Here is an 18,737-nt window from a genome sequence, read left to right as displayed (position 1 = left end):
TTAAGTGAAAACCTGCAGGTCGTACACATACATACACAAATATATGGTCTAATCTTATAAAAAACTGTGCATGTCTAGGAAAAAAAGACTGAAAAGATGCAGTGCGTAATTTCTCAATGGGAAGATCATGAGTGACTTTTCTGTTTTTAACAAGATTTCTAAAATGAACATTTATTACTTTTGTATCTTAAAAAGTATGCTATTTTGAAGGATAGTCCCTTTGGTTGTTTCCAGGTGGGGTTTTGTATCTGAAGTTTATATTAAAGACTAGCTCAGGCCATCTGCTAATAGAGATGAACAAAGGGAAAAGAGGAAGTGTACAGTCATGGTCTTTAAAGTAGGCATTTAAAAGGTTGCTTTTAATTTAATCTCAAAAGGAAGAGGTAGGGGGTGTCTTCTCTGCAGATATTTATTAATGCTGGTTTGTACATTATCCAGGCATCTCTCACTTGCCCTAAAGCCTGTCTATAAAGAACCGGCATGTGTAGGCAGCACGTGTGTCTTCCATATCCATAAACTGTGTATTGCTCAAGGCCGGTCGTCTATCACGTCTGCCCAGGAATGAAGACCAACCTGTGGAATCTCATCTTTAAGTCAATAGCAGAAAAGCTTTTGGGGGGAGGAGGTTTATGAAGAGGAGAACTGTGGACCCTACTTTTGCTTATATCCTCCTGCTTGCCAGTCCCGTCTTGGAACCTGGGCCCCGATCAGGCATTTGGAGCAAACTTGTGATGCACAACCTCCTGCGTAAACCCATCTTGGTTAAAGACACGAGTTTTCTAAAGCCTGAGGGAGGAACAGTCTGACTCATAGTCACTGTTTTAACTTGAACAAACTATAATAGCTACACAGCCGGCTCCAATGATTAACAGCAGAATTTATCTTTCCTGGATTGCACTTACAGTGATACACTCAATGTTATCCGCCCAGATACAGCATCTATAAAGTCAGTTGTATCATGCTCACTATTTTTAACTATAAGAAGAGGAGCCATATCTAATGTAATCTATATAGTGCTGTAATTAAAATGTCCTGCATAATGAGAACATCTAATAAATACAGTACAGAAAGTATTATGTTTCAGAACAAACAAATGCTGAGATTTAGGCTGCCTTAAAATCTGCATTTGAGAAATGAGGACCAGCCTTTGATAGCAGAGAAAACAAGATTAGGGACACCTTTCCAACATGGGGTTTAGACAACTGTTGGAGAGATATAGAGAACACAATTTACTTGACAAAAACTGGTCATCTAAGGCAACCTGGAAAGATGAAAAGAAATGGATTAGAGATTGAATCTATTCTGATTCTACTGGAGAATCTGATAATGCTTTTTAAAAAATAATGATACATCAACAGCAAAATAAAATAAAATCAAAACATACTCTGCTTAGCTCTTTAGAATCAACTTTACTACCATTGCTAATTGTATCAAATTGTTCTGTCACTGCAGTTCTAAGGAAACTTTGGTGGCTATTGTCCTTACATTTCCACTTGAAATTTGCTTCTAGGAAACCCATGGATGTTATTGGTTTCCTCTTACATCTCCCACACGATCTTTGAAGTATCTTCTAGACAAGGAAAAAGATCAGTCCTTTAGTCCTATGAGACTTTTCACTTTAGAGTGGAGAGAATATGGAGGAGACCTTTCACATTAAAAGAGAGAATGGAAAATACAGTACATGAAGTAGAAAGTCAAGAAGACAAGAAAATACCCAGGGATGCTCTGCATCACCTTTTGGTGAAGAATTGCACTGTTTGTCGTCCCTCTGAGCGTGAGACTATGCCCAATGCCTCTGACTCTGAGCAGAATGACCATGGGAAATGGATAGGCTGTGATGTCCTGATTGCAGGAGAAACTAAATTCTGGGCAGCTCTTGTAGATCAGCAACTAGAGAACAGACAAGGCTGGCTCAGGATTTCCATGTTGGAGCTATTAGCAGCTACAGCTGTCCCCAGGAGCCCAGGGCTCTGCAGCTTCCATCTGAATGACTTCCACAATGCCAGATTAAGCATTTATTGAATGAATATATAAATCAATGAACTGCATAATTGGAGAAATGAAGGAAAGCTTCTCTAAGCCCTGAGGTTACAAAATTCCCTCTAAGTACCACTATCTACATCCTGTAAGTTTCAACATGCAGTATTATTATTACAATTCATAATGATTTTATTATCGTTTCATTATTATTTCATTTTTAACACACTAATAACATAGAGATAAGGTTTTAGTTTAAAATGAATGTTTTACGAAGTTTATCTTTTTATTATTCATTTTAAAGCTAATTGCACTTAGTTATAAAATATGGTCTGCAAATAGAACAGATTCTTCAAAGTGTATTGAGACTTACTTATTGACCATTATTCATACCTGTGTTTTCTGATTTTTAATCCAGGACTCTCTACATGTGCATTAAGTCAAACTGTTAATTGTGTGGTCAAACCTTTTATACTTTAATTTTTTTGCCTGCTAGATCTATTAGTTTCAAAGAGAGGTATGTTAAACTCTCCCACCATGTTTATGGATTTGTCAATGACACCTTATAATTCTATCAGATATGATTTATATATTTGATGCTATGTGATTAGTTCATACGAAATTAAAATTGTTATTTTTCCTAGTGAATTTAACATTTTATCGTTATGAAGTGGCTCCCTAACATTTAAAAGACTTAAAGTCTATTTTATCTATATTAATATAACTATATATGAATTCTTTTGGCTAATATTTGTATAATATTCATATTTAATTGGTTACTTTCAATTCAGTCTTTCCATTCTTTATATTTTAGATATGCCTCTTATAAACAGCATATAGTTGGATATTAAAAATGTAATCTGATAATCTCTAATTGGCAACTTTAGCCCATCTACACTTATTGTGACTTATACTTATTTTTACCATCCTGTGCTATTTGTTTGATATTTGAACACCCTTTTTCTTATTTTGTACCTTTTTTGGATTGATAATTTTTTTAATAAAACATTTTTCTATTACTTTTTGGAAATTATAAACTCTAGTTTCATTATTTTAGTGGTTACCCATAAAAGTTTAATTGTACAGTGGACCTTCGAACAACACAGGTTTGAACTACATGGGTCCACTTATACATGGATACTTTTCAATAGTAAATAATATAGTACTACATGGTCTGTGGTTGGTTGAATCTGCGGATGCAGAAGAACCATGGATATGGAGGGCCAACCATAAATTATACATGGATTAACCCCTACAAAGTTCATGGGTCAACTGTACTTAACAAAGCCTAGAGTTACATAGAATCTCTTACTCTTTTCTGAACCTTTTAGCACATTTAAATCTGACCACTCCCTCACATCTTAGACACTATTGTTGACTGCTTTTTTAAAATCTCTAAACTATGTACTATTATTGTAGCTCTATACAGTAACTATTCATTTACATTTATTTGCATGTTTGCCTATTCTTGGCTTACATTTCTTCTTGCGTCTTAGATCTTCCCTGAGAGAGGATTTTCTTTCTTCCAAAGATGTATCTTTTAAAGTTCCTTTTATGATAATTTGTTGGTGATAAACTCAGTTTTTATGTCTGATGGAATCTAATATACCTCAGAATGGAGTTGGCAGGATTTGCAGATGGCTGGAATAGAGGATGAGGGAAACAGGACAGTCAGGAGAGGTTCTAGCAGAGCACTCCCCCATAGAGGCACCTAAAATATACTTACAGATGGTGCAGTGGGAAACATTGAAGGGTACTGCTGCTGACCACAATACATACTGCCTGATAGACATGTAGGTTCGAGGATTAAATCCTGGGTTCCTAAGACCTTTATAAAAAATTCCAGGTACTCATTCATCCGCCAATTCACATTTTGGACTTACTAAATCTACTACTTGTTTATTTGTTCTTCAATTTTTATTTAAACAGATTTTTAAAGCATCTGCTATGTATTAGGCATAATGTTAAGAGATGAGGATGTGAAAATGGGCAAATCCTTGTCCTTGTCGGTCAGACAGCCTTGTGGGAGAACAAATAATAATCAAGTAATCAATCAAACAAATCAGTGTAAATGTGTGATTGTGATAAGTGCTGTGAAGAAAGGCACCTTTTGCTCTGAGGACCTACATTAGGAGGTTTGACTCTGTGGAGGTCAGAGTAGGTTTCTCAGAGGAAGAAAAATTTGAGCTGGTTGCTGAAGTCTGATGAGGCACAAACTAGGCACAGAGTGAGTGAGAGAACCTTCCAGGCTGAGGAAATGGCAAGTGCCACGGCCCTGTGGCAGAAAATGGCAGGTACAAAGCCTCGTGGTGGGGAGATGGGCATGGATGGGGGAGCAGATCGGTGTGGCTGGAGCAGAGAGAAGGAAGAGAGGGATTTAGGCAGAGTCTGGAACAATAAGGAGGGGACAGAGTCGTGTCCTCATAGGCCACTCAGGGAGGTGGCCTTCTCCTGGGAAAAGAGCTGCTGATGTGATTTAGGCAGAGGGAGTGACCAGATCAGATTTGTGTTTTGAAGAGAAACCATACAAGCTTCCCAGCTTCTTCTCCTGCACTGGCTCACTCAGGGGACTGCACAGTGATTCTGGCTTTTTCCAAACAGCAATTCTCTGCCTTTGTCGGGGTGGTGGGGTGGGGGTGGTCTGGGCACTGTCCTGCCGGAGATGCTTGTAAAACTTTCAACACAGGTGGAAATGGCTGGCAGGAGGCTTTCAGGGACAGGCACTGGGACTGTCGGTTTCCCCTTCTGTGCTCTAAGCCAACTCTCAGGAATATGTTCTAAGCGCCTCCAGGAAGCAAAGGTATAATTAATCAAGAACAGCCAGAAAAGTTCTCCTAAACCTTTGATCCCAGAGGAATGAGAAGATGTAGCTGAGGAGTCAGGCCAGGGCTGCTCAAGGCACTGTGTTCTGTGAGCTCCTCTCCTGGTGGGGCTCCCCCTCACCCCTCTCCACTCTGAGCCCTCTGGAGGGAGAGGGGCAAGATGGGATCAGTGAAACAGGAAGAGGAAGAAGGAAGACGAGAGTCAGGAAGGAAGAGGGGGTCACAGTGTCAAATGCAGGGCCCTTGAGGAAAGAGGGTCCAAGGAGAGCTCTGGCGCCGGTTCCAGGCCTCACTCTGCACCTAACCCACTGTGTGACCTCAGGCAGATGATGTAACCTCTCTGTTGGCTTCTGTGTCCTCATCTGTAAATGAGGGCTTTCCCAACGGTGTCCACACACTTGGGGGGTGTGGTGAGGGAGGTCTGTGAATAAAGATGATGCAACTTCCTGTGGAGGATCAATCTTTTTTGAGGAAAAAAATGTTATTCTTATATTAAAACAAATACAGATGCAAAATTTGTACTTAAAGAGAAGAGGATTCAATAAGCAACGTCAAAAAAATTGGCTCATGTTCTTTCCCTTATTATTCAGGGTGCTTGGGTGGAGAGGGCTAGAAAGCGTTGGATCAGATGTGCTCTGAGATGCCCTCCATCTCCTCAGCATTATGATACTTTGGTTCTATGATGAAGATCAAGGAGAAGGAGGATTATCACTGTGTGGACTCTAAAAGGATTTAGGCGACCCTTTTAGGTTTGAAAAGGAGTGAGTATGAATGTGGGCGTTCAGCTGTGCCTCACGCTCCCTCACGCCCTCGTCCTTCCTGCCTTGCCTGCCTTATTCCTCCTTGTTCTGTCAGAGCTGTCCTAGTGTCCCCTCCTTAGGGGATGCTTTGTCACTTCCTTCGTCCTTCCTGCCCCAATCCTCTAAACTGTTGACTTAGGCTCTGCCCAGCTCCTTGTGCTCACAGAACTCACCACACAGCTCAGAGTTTGCATTCACTGGGCTATGCTTTATCACTGTTTTCTGGCCTTATTGCGGTCATCTGCTATTTAACAAGCCTTCATGTTATTTGGAAAATAAAGTCCCAATGTGCCGACAAGCCCTTCATGACATACCCTTGCTGACCTTTCCTGATTTGCATCTCATAACTCTCTGAGTTTTGGTCCGGACTGTGGGCATGTCCAACAACTTGTAGTTCCTCCAAGCGCCACGTTGTTCCCCGTCTTTTGTATCTGTTTCCTGGAATGCTGTTTTCTGGAATGATTCTACCCTTGTCCATGTGAAGAATTCCTCTTCATACTTCACGAATCGGTTCCGTAGCCTCTCCTTGGAGAGGGCTTTGCTGGCTTCCCATGGCTTCCCTGTGTGATGTCACCGCCCCTTTACATCAGCTCTGCCTCACCACCTGCCTGAATTCTAAGGCCAGAAGTTTGCATGTCTCCTGGGCAAACAATAGCTCGTGGAAGACCCTGAGTATATGCCCCATATGTAGTGTGGCATAAGCTCACGTCAGTGAACACCAATTGAATGAATATATGCCTGGATCAGAGAAAAGGGAAGGGGAATGATCATGCTATACTTCCATAAATAGCCCCCTCCTCTTCACATTAGCCCAAGCAAATAGGTTATGTTCTGGGTTCCCAAGGTTGTAGATACAACTTCAAGCATACATGTACTAGTTAATCTCATCATTCATTCATCTTTTGACTCATCCTTATGGAACAACTACTACTCACTCATTAATTTATTCAAAACAATTTGCACTGTCTTAGCTGTTGAGAATTCAGTCTGAACAAAAAGTCTGAACAAACAAACAGATAATCAAGGAAATATTTGCTATGTCAAATTTTGATACATGTTTGTCAAGGAAGAAACAGCAAGGTCAGAGGCCAGATCATTAGGCATCTTAGGTCACCACTGTTAGGTGTTACTGAGTGAGGAGAGGAATAGCCTGATTTCTATGACATTTAAAAGGCTCACTTTCTATCATGCTCCCTGATTTCAAACTATATTACAAAGCCACAGTCATCAAAACAGTATGGTACTGGCACAAAAACAGAGACATAGATCAATGAAACAGTATAGAGAACCCAGAAATAAACCCATGCTTATATGTTCAATTAATGTATGACAAAGGAGACAAGAATATTGGAAAAAGACAGCTTCTTCAATAAATGGTGTTGGAAGCTACATGCAAAAAAATAAAAAAAGTCAAACTGAACTACTTTCTCACACCATATATAAAAATAAACTCAAAGTGGATTAGAGACTTAAACGTAAGACCTGAAATTATACAACTTTTAGGAGAAAACACAGCATATACTTTGACATCAATCTTAGCAATATTTCTTTTGGATATGTTTCCTCAGGCAAGGGAAACAAATGTTAAGATAAACAAATGGGGCTATATCAAACTAAAAAGCTTTCACACAGTCAAGAAAACCATCAACAAAATGAAAAGGCAACCTACTGAATGGGAGAAGATATTTATAAATGATATATTCGATCAGGGGTTAATATCCAAAGCACTTACAGAATTCAACATCCAAAAAACACAACCAGATTAAAAAATGGGCAGAGAACTTGAATAGATGTTTTTGTAAGGAAGACATATAGATGGCCAACAGGCACATGAAAAGATGCTCAACATCAATAATCATCATGGAAACACAAATCAAAATCACAATGAGATCCCCTCACAACTATCAGAATGGCTATCATCAAGAAGACAACAAACAATAAATGCTGGAGAGGGTGTGGAGAAAAGGGAACCCTTGTGCACTGTTGGTGGGAATGTAAGTTGGTGCAGCCACTGTGGAGAACAATATGGAGTTTCCTCAAAATATTAAAAATAGAGCTACCATATGGTGCAGCAATTCCACCTCTAGATGTTTTTCCAGAGGAAACAAAAATACTAATTAGAAAAGATATATGCACCCCTATGTTCATTGCAGCATTATTTACAATAACCAAGAAATGGAAGCAGCCTAAGTGTCCATTGATAAATGATTTGATAAAGAAGATATGACACACACACACACACACACACACACACACAATCGAATATTAGTCATAAAAAGAATGAAATCTTGCCATCGCAACAACATGGATGAACATAGAGGGTATTATGCTAGGCAAAATAAATCAGACCAAGAAAGACAAATACCATATGATTTCACTTATATGTGGAATCTTTAAAACAAAACAAATGATCAAACATAACAAAACAGAAACAGACTCATAGGTACAGAGAACAAATTGGTAGTTGCCAGAGGGGAGGGGTGAGGGGATGAGTAAAATAGGTGAGGGAGATTAAGTGGTACAAAATTCCAATTATAAAATAGTTAAGTCAAGGGGATTAAATGTACAGCATAGAAAATATAATCAATAATATTGTAATATCTCTTATGGTGACAGATGGTAACTAGACTTATCATGGTGATCATTTCATAATGTCCAAAATATCAAATCACTATGTTGTACACCTGAAACTACTATAATATCATTAAAAAACCAACTATGTACAGCCTTAAAAAAGGTTCTTTTTGCATCTTAAAGGTCATAAATTAAAAGTTAATCATTGGTGAAATATACACATAAATAAGCAAACAAACAAAGAAATAAAAGGCCCCGTCCGGCTGCTGTGTTGAACACAGTTTGAGAGGGGAAGGGTGGAAGCAGAAGAGCAGTCAGGAGATAAGGAATGACAGCATCTTGCACCGGGGTGTAACAGAGGGAGGCAGTGGGAAATGGTGAGATACTTGATGTAGCTGGCAGGAGAGCCAGCAAGTTTTGCTAATGCACAAGAAATAGGGTGTGTGAGAGAAAGGAGGCAAAGAAGACTTCAAGGATTCGGCCAGAACAACCAGAAGGATGGAGTTACCATTGACTGAGAGGGAAGACTCTGCGATGAGTGGATCCCTGGGAAAACCAGGAGTTCAGCCTGGACCGTTAAATTTGAGATGTGTTATAGGCATGCAAGTCATGCAGTGAGTTGGCAGTGAGAGAGACAAGCGGGGAGGGGAGGGGAGAGATTCAAGCTGCAGATGGGAGTTTGGTGCCATTTACACACAGGTGTAATGGCAGCTGTGAGACCTCATGAGATCACCTAGGGAGGAAGGGCTGACACAGAAGAGAAGAGGCCTGTCCTGGGCTTGGGGTATCCCAACAGGAGGACGTTGGGGGGATGAGAAGGACCCAGAAAAAGAGACTGAGAAGGAGCAGCCAGTGAGGTCACAGGAGAATCAACAAGGTGATAAGCAGGGGTTAGGAGGAGGGAGAGAAATGCCAAGATGAATGAGGGGTCCTGAAAAGTATCAGTACTGGAGGTGAAAGGCAAAATCGTGGGGACTTAGGAGTGTATGAGAACTTTCTAGGAAGCTGATCTATTTGTTTTAGGCATACTTAACACAGTACAATTAGCAAAGATAGAGCAGAAATTTAAAAAAGAAATGCTTTCCCTCCTACGAAAGAGAGAAAAATAGACTTTATTTTCAATATTGGCAAATCAAAAGAAGGTCCCTGATACTCAATATGGTCATATATGGTCTTCAAGATATAGTCTGCACAGAAGAAAGAAAACTCACTTCAAAAGGATCATTCCAGGAATGTCAAATGGCATAGAAAACCTTCAGTTTGTGTGTGCTGGCCAGAGATCAGAAGAGATCTAACACAAGCCCCAGGGATGGTAAGTGAAGATGAAAAATATAGCTAAACACAGCCCGAATTTGTCATAGAAAGTGTTGGAGGTTGTGCTATGGCCAACTCTTCACAGTTTACGTCCTCTCTCGGCAGCTTCCTCTTGCTCTGGGTGGGCAGGACTTCCGGCTAGAGGTTGGCTGGCTTTTGGTTGGGGATAAAGCCTTGACTCAGCACCAATTCTAGCGGCACTTAATTCTCCATTAATCCATGTAAAAATTGCACAGAATCTCAATGCTGGATTAGAGATCATTGAGCCCAGCACGATCCAACATTAGGTCATACATCACGTCTAAATCTCCAACAAGCCACATAGACAAGTCACATATGTAATTTAAAGTTTTCTAGTAGGCACACTTGAAAAAAGTAAAAGAAACTGGTAAAATTAATTTTAATTTAACCTAATTTTATTTACCCAGTATGTCCCAAATATCATCATTTCAACATGTAGTCAATATAAAAAATGTTGGGGCATTTTACCTTCTTTTTTTTTTTTTTTTTTTTTTTCAGTATACGGGTTTCTCACTGTTGTGGCCTTTCCCGTTGTGGAGCACAGGCTCTGGACACGCAGACTCAGCGGCCATGGCTCACGGGCCCAGCTGCTCCGTGGCATGTGGGATCCTCCTGGACAAGGCCACGAACCCGTGACCCCTGCATTGACAGGCAGACGCTGAACCACTGCGCCACCAGGGAAGCCCTTTACCTTCTTTATTTCACACTAAACCTTTCAAACCCAGTGTGTATTTCACACTTGAAACACATCTCAATTCAGGATAGTCACAGTCCAAGTTCCCAATATTCTTATATGTCTGGTGGCTACTGTATCAGACAGTGCGGATCTAGACCATGCCCTTCAGTTTACAGATGAAGGGGCTGAATACTAGAGGGAAAGACATGAAATGGCAAAGACCATTTAGCTTGTCAGCGCCAAGAGCTGGCTCCCAATCCAGAGAGGTTCTCAAATGTTCTGCTGTTCAAAAGCAATGTCCCTTTCACTGTTCCTTGGCATCTTAGACCTCGGTCGTAGGAAGCCCATCCTCATCTCAGTTTTTCAATCCCTTTCCTTAAGTTTTGCTTAATTATTCTGTGTGCATCAGAATCACTACGGAGCACGTTCATAAAGCAGGTTCGCTGATCCCACTTTCCAGAAATATGGGATTTAGTAGGCCTACTGTGGAACCCTAGAACCTGCCTTTTTAACAAGCCCTTGGTGATTATCGTGCTATTTGTTCATGGGCAAATTTTAAGAAATATCCTTCTAGCTTCTTAGGTGTTATGGAGTCCTAGAGCCCTTAAGGGAGATTTTTAAAAGATTGCCACAGGGCATTTAGAAAGTTATATTTCAAAAACTGTTTCATTTTTTCTTCCCATATTCTTTGGGTGTCTAAAACCCACTCAGCCCTGGCTGTTCTTTTGAATTGGAATATTCTATTTAATAATTCTATTAATAATTCTATCCAGTAATTCTATCTAATATCTTCTGGAGTCTGAAATACTGGAGGGAAGGATGGGAATCTTTGGTTTCTCATTTTCTCCCAGGGCCTAGCCCAGAGGGCCAGGAGTAAATGCTTGTTGAATGAATGAACAAACGAACGAATGAATGAATGTTGTGGAAGCTCTCACATCAAAAGTGCAAAGGAACAAAGGCACAATTCTTAGACTCTGCTTCTACTCTGTTTACCCCCCCTCTTTTTTTTTTTTTGGCATATTTGCTTTGGGTCTTGGTGACTTAGTATCTCGGGGACTAGAAGAAAATAGAAGAAATGCCGGGATCAATAGGAGAGTGTCTTTAACAAGTACATAGGAGGCTTATAAATAATTTAGAAGTTGCTTTCCTGGGTAAAGCCTCAAAGAATGAGTGGCCGATCTCCTGTGCCTGGAGCAGAGTGAGGCTTACTTATAATCCTTCAATGACCCTGGCACCTGGAGATATAAAATAATTTACCTGTATGAATCGACCTTTGAGAGATTGGTTATCCTCTAGGTGTAAGAGAGAAAAACCTGGAAGGACTGAGGACAGCTGGTGGAATTTAATCTTTCATTGAGTGCCTAAAACTATCTATAGGATATTGTTTTATTTATTTATTTTCTTAACATTTTTATTGGAGTATAATTGCTTTACAACGGTGTGTTAGTTTCTGCTTTATAACAAAGTGAATCAGTTATACATATACATATGTTCCCATATCTCTTCCCTCTTGCGTCTCCCTCCCTCCCACCCTCCCTATCCCACCCCTCTAGGTGGTCACAAAGCACCGAGCTGATCTCTCTGTGCTATGCGGCTGCTTCCCACTAGCCATCTATTTTACATTTGGTAGTGTATATATGTCCATATATACACTACTGCTCTCTCACTTTGTAGGATATTGTTTTAAAATATTAAAATAGGCAATGGTTGCAACCGATTTACCTTCCTTACTTCCATATTTCAATTACACCATCACTATCTCCACCACCGTCTCCACCATCACCTCCCCAGGACTGCCATCGCCGCCTTCACAACCTCTCCACTGTCGTCATCCTCGTCATCATCCCTCTTTGTTAAGAGTGGCTTCTGCTGACCCAAACCACCCTACAGAGAGATCCTCTGAGTCCATCTGTAAGGTCTGGGTAGCTAAGTGGGGTTGGGAGTCGAAAGAGGCAGGTACATCTGTGAGAGTTAAATAGAATACACTGTACACACAGAAACTTATTTGATTTTTGTTAATAAAAGAAAATGATGGTTAATGGGTGTTTTACATCTACTCTTCAAATATGTACATAATCAGTTAATATTCTTTATGAGTAACAGCACAGACAGCCCTATAAAAATACCCTAATATATCAGCAAATATTACTGAATTATGAAATCCCTTCATTTTTATCTGCACGGAATCTGCCCCACCCCAGCTGTCTTCACAAGGCTGCCGGAAGTTACCCTCTTGCACAGCCTCCAGCATGGAACATGTTCTTTGCCTCTGGCCCTGTTGATCGGAGGGCATTTGATGAAGCGCGTGGAGGAAACTGAACTGAGCAGATGACCTAGAGCCCGCGGGGGACTGAGAAAGCTTTCATGGCTTGTCCCCAGTCCCTGGCCTGGCAAAGGCCCTCTGCTGTCCAATCGTGACTGCCGTGGCCTTTGTAGGAGACACAGAGCCTCCACACAGGGATTCCAGTGGACTTGCTCCTCTGGAGGTTGTAGGGCAGAGCCAGCTGGTAGATGTGCCTCCCAGACTCATAGGAACATCCCAGAGATGCCCACCCAGCGTGGCTTCCAGTCTGATGCCCATGACGTGGGGGTAAATCAGAACAGAGTCTGGCACGTTACAAGGCTCAAAAAATTATCCTTGAATCAATGAATGAATCTGCTAAACAGACCACTTCCTTTCGCCTCTGTGTTGGTTCATGTGAGTATGTAAATATAAACATACATTTAAATGTACATAGTTCCCTACTTAAGTGTTCGCTTTTTGCTTTTCTTGGTTTCCTTTCACTGCCCCATCTCTTTGTTCTCCTTCCCCTGAAAGCTTCAGTCCTCCTGGTAGACCACAGCTCTCTGTGATGTGAGCAGTGCACAGTGAGCTCCCAGAAACTGGCTCCCGGAGGCCGGAAGGAAATCCCAGCTGAGCACCAAGGGGCTCAGCACCTTGGCACAGGTACAAGCGCCCCGGGCACCTCGAGGGCAGACACTGGATGAGAACTCCCCTCCTGCGTGGCCCGTGGAGAGGCCCCTTTGATTGTTCTTCCTCTATCAGCCAGAAAGGGAGACCATGGTCTCGGGGAACCTGGTCCTAGGCCGCGCTCAGCCCAGCTGGGGCCCCAGGGACAGCATCTGCTGCCTCTGCATATAGGCTCTGGCTCTGGGCTTGGGATGCAGGAGTGATGCTGCCAGGCTGAGCAGTTTCTACTCGAGTTGGCCAGCTGGTCCCAGGGCTGCCGGGGCCTTGGCTGCAGATGAATGGCTGGTTCCTGTGTTCTGAGCTGGGAGACGCTGCCTTTGCTTAAGGCGATATTTGGGAAAAGGGCCGCTGGATGAATTAGCCAGGAAGCAGTAAAGACGGCACATGTGGGGTCCTCTCTGTCCTTGTGGCTCTGGTTTTCAGAGGAGGAGGGTGAGGTATCCCCTGCTGCAAGCTGGCCTGGCTGCCCTGGGGGCCTTGGCCAAGGGCCCCCAAGTTCCTGGCCTGTTTGGGCCCCTGGTGGCCCTCCTACGTTTCCTGAGCCCTATAATGTGTGGGATGCCGAGGCCCCTCTGGGGAAGGCTGTGTGTCTGGTGAGATGCCAACCAGCGGTGCCAGTGGGAAGCCTCAGACCCAGGAGTGAGCAAACCTCCCACCGAGCATGGGTGTTGGGACATTGATGACTTGCTCAACTGGAGCCCCAGTTGCTTCTTCCTCCTTTCCACACTCCCTAATTCTCATGGAAGTTACGGGATCAGGTGGGGCTCGGTGTCGTCAGCAGTAACATCCCCGGGATAAAAGGGAAATGTGAGGATGAAATGGTAGAGTGGCGCTGCTCTCTCTGCCTTCTGTGCTCAGCCGACCCCTCCTACCTGCTGGTCCACAGGAGCCTCAGCCAGATACCAGGGAGCAGATGCGTGTGAGCGGCTCTGTCTCCAGCACCGGCAAGGGGAACTTTCTGTGGTGCCCCTTCTCTTGTGCACCCTTTCCTTCTCCAGGTATCACTACTTCTCCCCCAGAAAATTCAGAAAAAGAGAGAATGTGCCTGGTAGGTCTCTTCCTGATGGTTTGGTTTCTTTCCGTAACTGCTTATGCAGTGAAAGACCTCCCTTCCTCAGACTCGTCAGGATACATTTCTGTCTCCATCTCATTATCAGGGAAAATGATGTGAAGCCCTGTTGAACTGGGAGGCGCCTAAATCTCTGAGGTTATTTTATGACAGTCTTGGTATCCGTAGATGAACATTCTCCCTTTCAGGGTTGGTTTGTCTGTTTTCCAGCCCAAAGTCCACTGCACGTGGAGGCTGCCATTTTTCTGAGGTTCCAAACCGAATGTCACCGAGGCACTGGTGAGGACGGCGAGTCTGCCCAGCCAGCTGGCATCCACAGGACAGCCCGTATGTTGCTGTCTACTTCCCGGGTTTCTGGGGAAAATTATGAATTGGGGGATTCCTAAGAGTCTCATAACATACAAGTTTACCGTATTGTTTCTCGGTTTTTGCAAAAAATATGGAAGTGTAAAATAAGCAGTCAAAGAAACACATCCCTCCGTGCCCAACCCACACCTGAGGTCTTGAATAGAAAATATTGAGAGTCTTGGGGCACTTGGCATAGGCTCATACCACGGGTGCAAATGTCCTAATGAGATTTTTCTGGTCCTCTGGTAATGATTTTGGATGGGGTCCCAGAACCAAATTCCATTAAATATACATTATGGTGAGTCGGACTGTAGGGAGGATCCGGTGGATTGATTTATAAATCTGTGCAAAGTGATGGGCCTGTTACACAGGAGGCAGAGGGAGGGGGCGAAGCCCCAGGAGTGAGCTGTGAGGTGATTCTACATTATTAGCTCAGACATTTGCTCCAGAAAGTATTTCTCTCTTTCTCTCCCACGGTTCTGTTTCTGACATATAAACAAGGCCTTGAAAGTTTAAACAGATGAAATACCTCTGGGCAGAGTTTGCTTTACTGATGCGATTCGGATGCATCCTGTTCATAGTGAGTAACTGGGTATTGATCTCATTACTGAGAAACAGAAAAGTGAAGACTCACCCTCCTTCCATGTCCTGGGTGATGGAGACCACTTACGATTGCTACAAAGTAAATTAACCTTGGCTGGATGCGAGAGCTTTTCTTTTTGGGTTTTGCCTTTGAGCAACTTCAAACTTAACTCAAGCACAATTTAAATCATTCATTCCCTCAGAATTAACTTATGGAGTAGCTTAGGCTCTATGGGAGTAAAAAGAAAGGCGCCAAACCATTATGAAAGTCTACTGTGATGTTGAAAATATCACGTGTCCAAGGATCTATAATCGAAAACAAAGATATTTGGACAATCAAATGACAAGCCGTTCAAAAGGGACATTGAACAGTATGTGGAAAAATTAGTTGTCAGATTGAATTTTCTCCTTTTCTGTCAGTTCCATGGGGTCTCACCCACTACGGCTTGAGGTAGGTGGGATAAGGCAAGAAGCTTCTTTGTGAGGGGCTTATTTCATTGAGGGACTTTTTGGTTTTGTTTCTGTTCCCGGTATAAACCATTCATGGATTCTACTTCACCTAGTCTTTTTCTACTTATGTGTTCCCCCCATTCTTCTCCATCATTTTCATGGAGTGGGAGAAGGAGAGGGAAAGGGAGGGCAGGTGGAGAAAGCTTTGAATAGTAGCTGAGGCTGGAGCTCAAAAAGCCAGGACCACAAGCAGGGCTGAGCTGGGACTGGCGTCCGGTGCAGGCATGGAGCATGAGGTGGGCTCTGGGCTGCTTGCAGAGGGAGAACTGCTGGGCCAGGAGTCCCGCATATGTAGATACAGTTGGTGGGGTGAGGTGTGGGCAGAGATGGGTGGGGCTGCATGGGTTCTGAAGGGCATAGAGGCCAAAGTCCAGAAGGAGCGAATGAGAGAGAAGAAAGATACAGAGTGGGCAAGGGGATGGAGGGGTCTCTGTTTGCTCCCTCTTGGTGCTGGTGCTTGGGCACCCGGATTTCTCCACCTGGGCCACTTTCCTCTTTGTTTTGTGTAAAGAAAAATCTACACTCCTCCGGTGTGTCTCCTTTATTCCCCCACCACCATCACCCTCATGACATTTCTGACGCCAGATGTGTGGGTTTTCTCCCTCACCAAGCAATTCTCTGCAGCGCCAGTTTAGCGTCTTACAGCTCAACCCAGTTCTGACACTGACTGCAATTAGTGAAGACCCCACAGGTTTAGGGCTCAGTCCCAGGAGACTGCCCCCCACTTTAGCTGCGAATTGCAGGTAGTAGTTCCCAGGAGACCCACAACCTCTTTCTGACTTGGCTACAAACTGGAGATTCCCATGACCCTCCCCTTGGAGCCAATTATTTGCTAGAACAGCTCACAGAACTCAGGGACACACTTACTTCCATTTGCCAGTTTATCATGTAATAAAGGATGTGATAAAGAATATAGGTGAACAGCCACATGGAGAGATACATGGGACCCCAGGAGGGTCCCGAGTACAGGAGCTTCTGTCCCTGTGGAGCTGAGGCTCATCACTCTGTCCTCATAGAGATGTGTTCACCAACCCAGAAGCTCTCAAAACACTGTACGTTTAGAATTTTTATGGAGACTTCATCATGGAGGCTTGATTGTTCATTAACTCAATTTCCAGACCCTCTCCCCTTTGGGGAGAGAATGGGGGTAGGGCTGACAAATCCAAGCTGCTAACCATGGCTTGGTCTTTCTGGTGGCCAGCCCCCATCCAGAAGCCATCAAGAAGTCACCTCATTAAAACAGAAGACAATATCACCCAGGAGATTCCAGGGGAGTCAGGAGCCAGAATCAAGGACCAAATATTAGAACAAAAGATGTACCTAGTGCTCTTATGGCTTAGGAAGTTGCAAGAGTTTTAAGAGCTCTATATCAGAAACTGGTGGCAGAGACCAATATATATATTTTCTATTTTGTCACATTTTGCTAGAGCCAAATGCCTCTACTTCCAAGGCACTTCTTCTGACCCCCAAATCCCACTCTTGTGTGTCCCAGGCATCCATGCTTACCCTCATCGTGGTCCTCACCACACACTGTGTAGTTGCCTCTTTCCCATGGGTACCATTCAGAAACCTGCCAGCATCCCGAGGGAAGGGGTCTCACCCGTCGTGGTCGCCATGTTATTCCAAGTATCAGGCTCAGCTCAGGCTGTGTGCTCATGAATATCTGATGAGAGAGTGTCAAATAAATGTCAGTCCTGATGTATGTTGCTGGAAAAGGAAATGCTTCAGCCCTTTCTCAGAGCAAATAAATTCCTATCATAAGACTTCTGCCCTGTAATCTTTCATATATCACTGGGAAAGGCGAGCCAGATACTTCCCATCCATTCTTATTTCTTTGCTGACATGGGGGGGCCTGGTACTGCACTGGGCGACATGCACATGGCCCTTTGAAATGCACTTGGCTGGATTGCTTCTTCCCATCTGGAGCCTTCATACTCTTAACAGAACATTCTTTAGACATTCGTCAAACTCCCAGCATCAAGCAGCCGTGTTCCAGCACGTGACTTCCTGTAACCAGGTCCTGCCGACTTCCTACTAGTACATTAAAAATAAAAAGCACACCTACTTCCCCTCTGCAGTGACCTCAGCCTCATGACCGGGGAAACTGTGACTCAAATGCAGGAAAAAAACACTGCTGGCATCACAAAAAAAACTAAGGAACCTCCTGGGCTGGTGCCGGGGATATTAATAAATCCGTTAGATTGGATGGCTCACACCACCTCTTTTCTCTAGGGAATTTGAATGCTCGAGTGCTTTAAAGTGGAGATAAAACGACCCATGATCCACGTGCCTGTCTTTCTGAAGAGTTTCCTTGTATAAGCTCCGACAACCTCTGCAGTGACTTGAAGGTTAAAACTCTTCTTTCCCAAAAAGGAGAAAACCATCTCACTTTTCTATTCATGGCTTTTCTCCTCCAGCACTTAAAAAGAGAGGTGAATTCCGCCCCCCACCCCACCCCCTTTCATTCTTAACCAGAGGATCTCTTTCTTGCTCTCACTTATCTGGCAAACTGAGCATTAAAAAAAGGGAGTTTGGGGTTAGCAGGTGTAAACTATTATATATAGGATGGATAAACAACAAGGTCCTACTGTATAGCACAGAGAACTATATTCGGTATCCTGTGATAAACCATGATGGAAAAGAATAGGAAAAAAGGAATGTCTGTATGTGTATGACTGAGTCACTTCGCTGTACAGCAGAGATTGGCAGGACATTGCAAATCAAGTATACTTCAATAAAGAAAACAAACCAAGCTGAGTGTGATTCTTCAACTCATTCTTCAGGAAGACGGTGGTGGTTTTGTTTTTGTGTTTTCCCTCTCTCTCTTTTTGTTTGTTTTTACTGGCTATTAGGCTAGCAAACCTTGGATTTGAACTGCTCAGATCCCAGGCTAGCAGCATGTGGAATTCATTATGCACAGGAGAAAATGCCTTCAACTGCTTGGGTCTCAGCACAGAGAGAGTTTTTTTAAAAAACCTCTGATTTTGTTTTCCTAACTGGTCACCTACAGCTCTGAAATGGCATGTTCCAGGCAGCATCTGGCCCCACTAGTATTGGAGTAAGATCATTCAAA

Source organism: Phocoena phocoena, chromosome 5, assembly GCF_963924675.1.
Source record: "Phocoena phocoena chromosome 5, mPhoPho1.1, whole genome shotgun sequence".
Taxonomy (NCBI): Eukaryota; Metazoa; Chordata; class Mammalia; order Artiodactyla; family Phocoenidae; genus Phocoena; species Phocoena phocoena.
Note: the sequence above shows the minus strand (reverse complement) of the source record.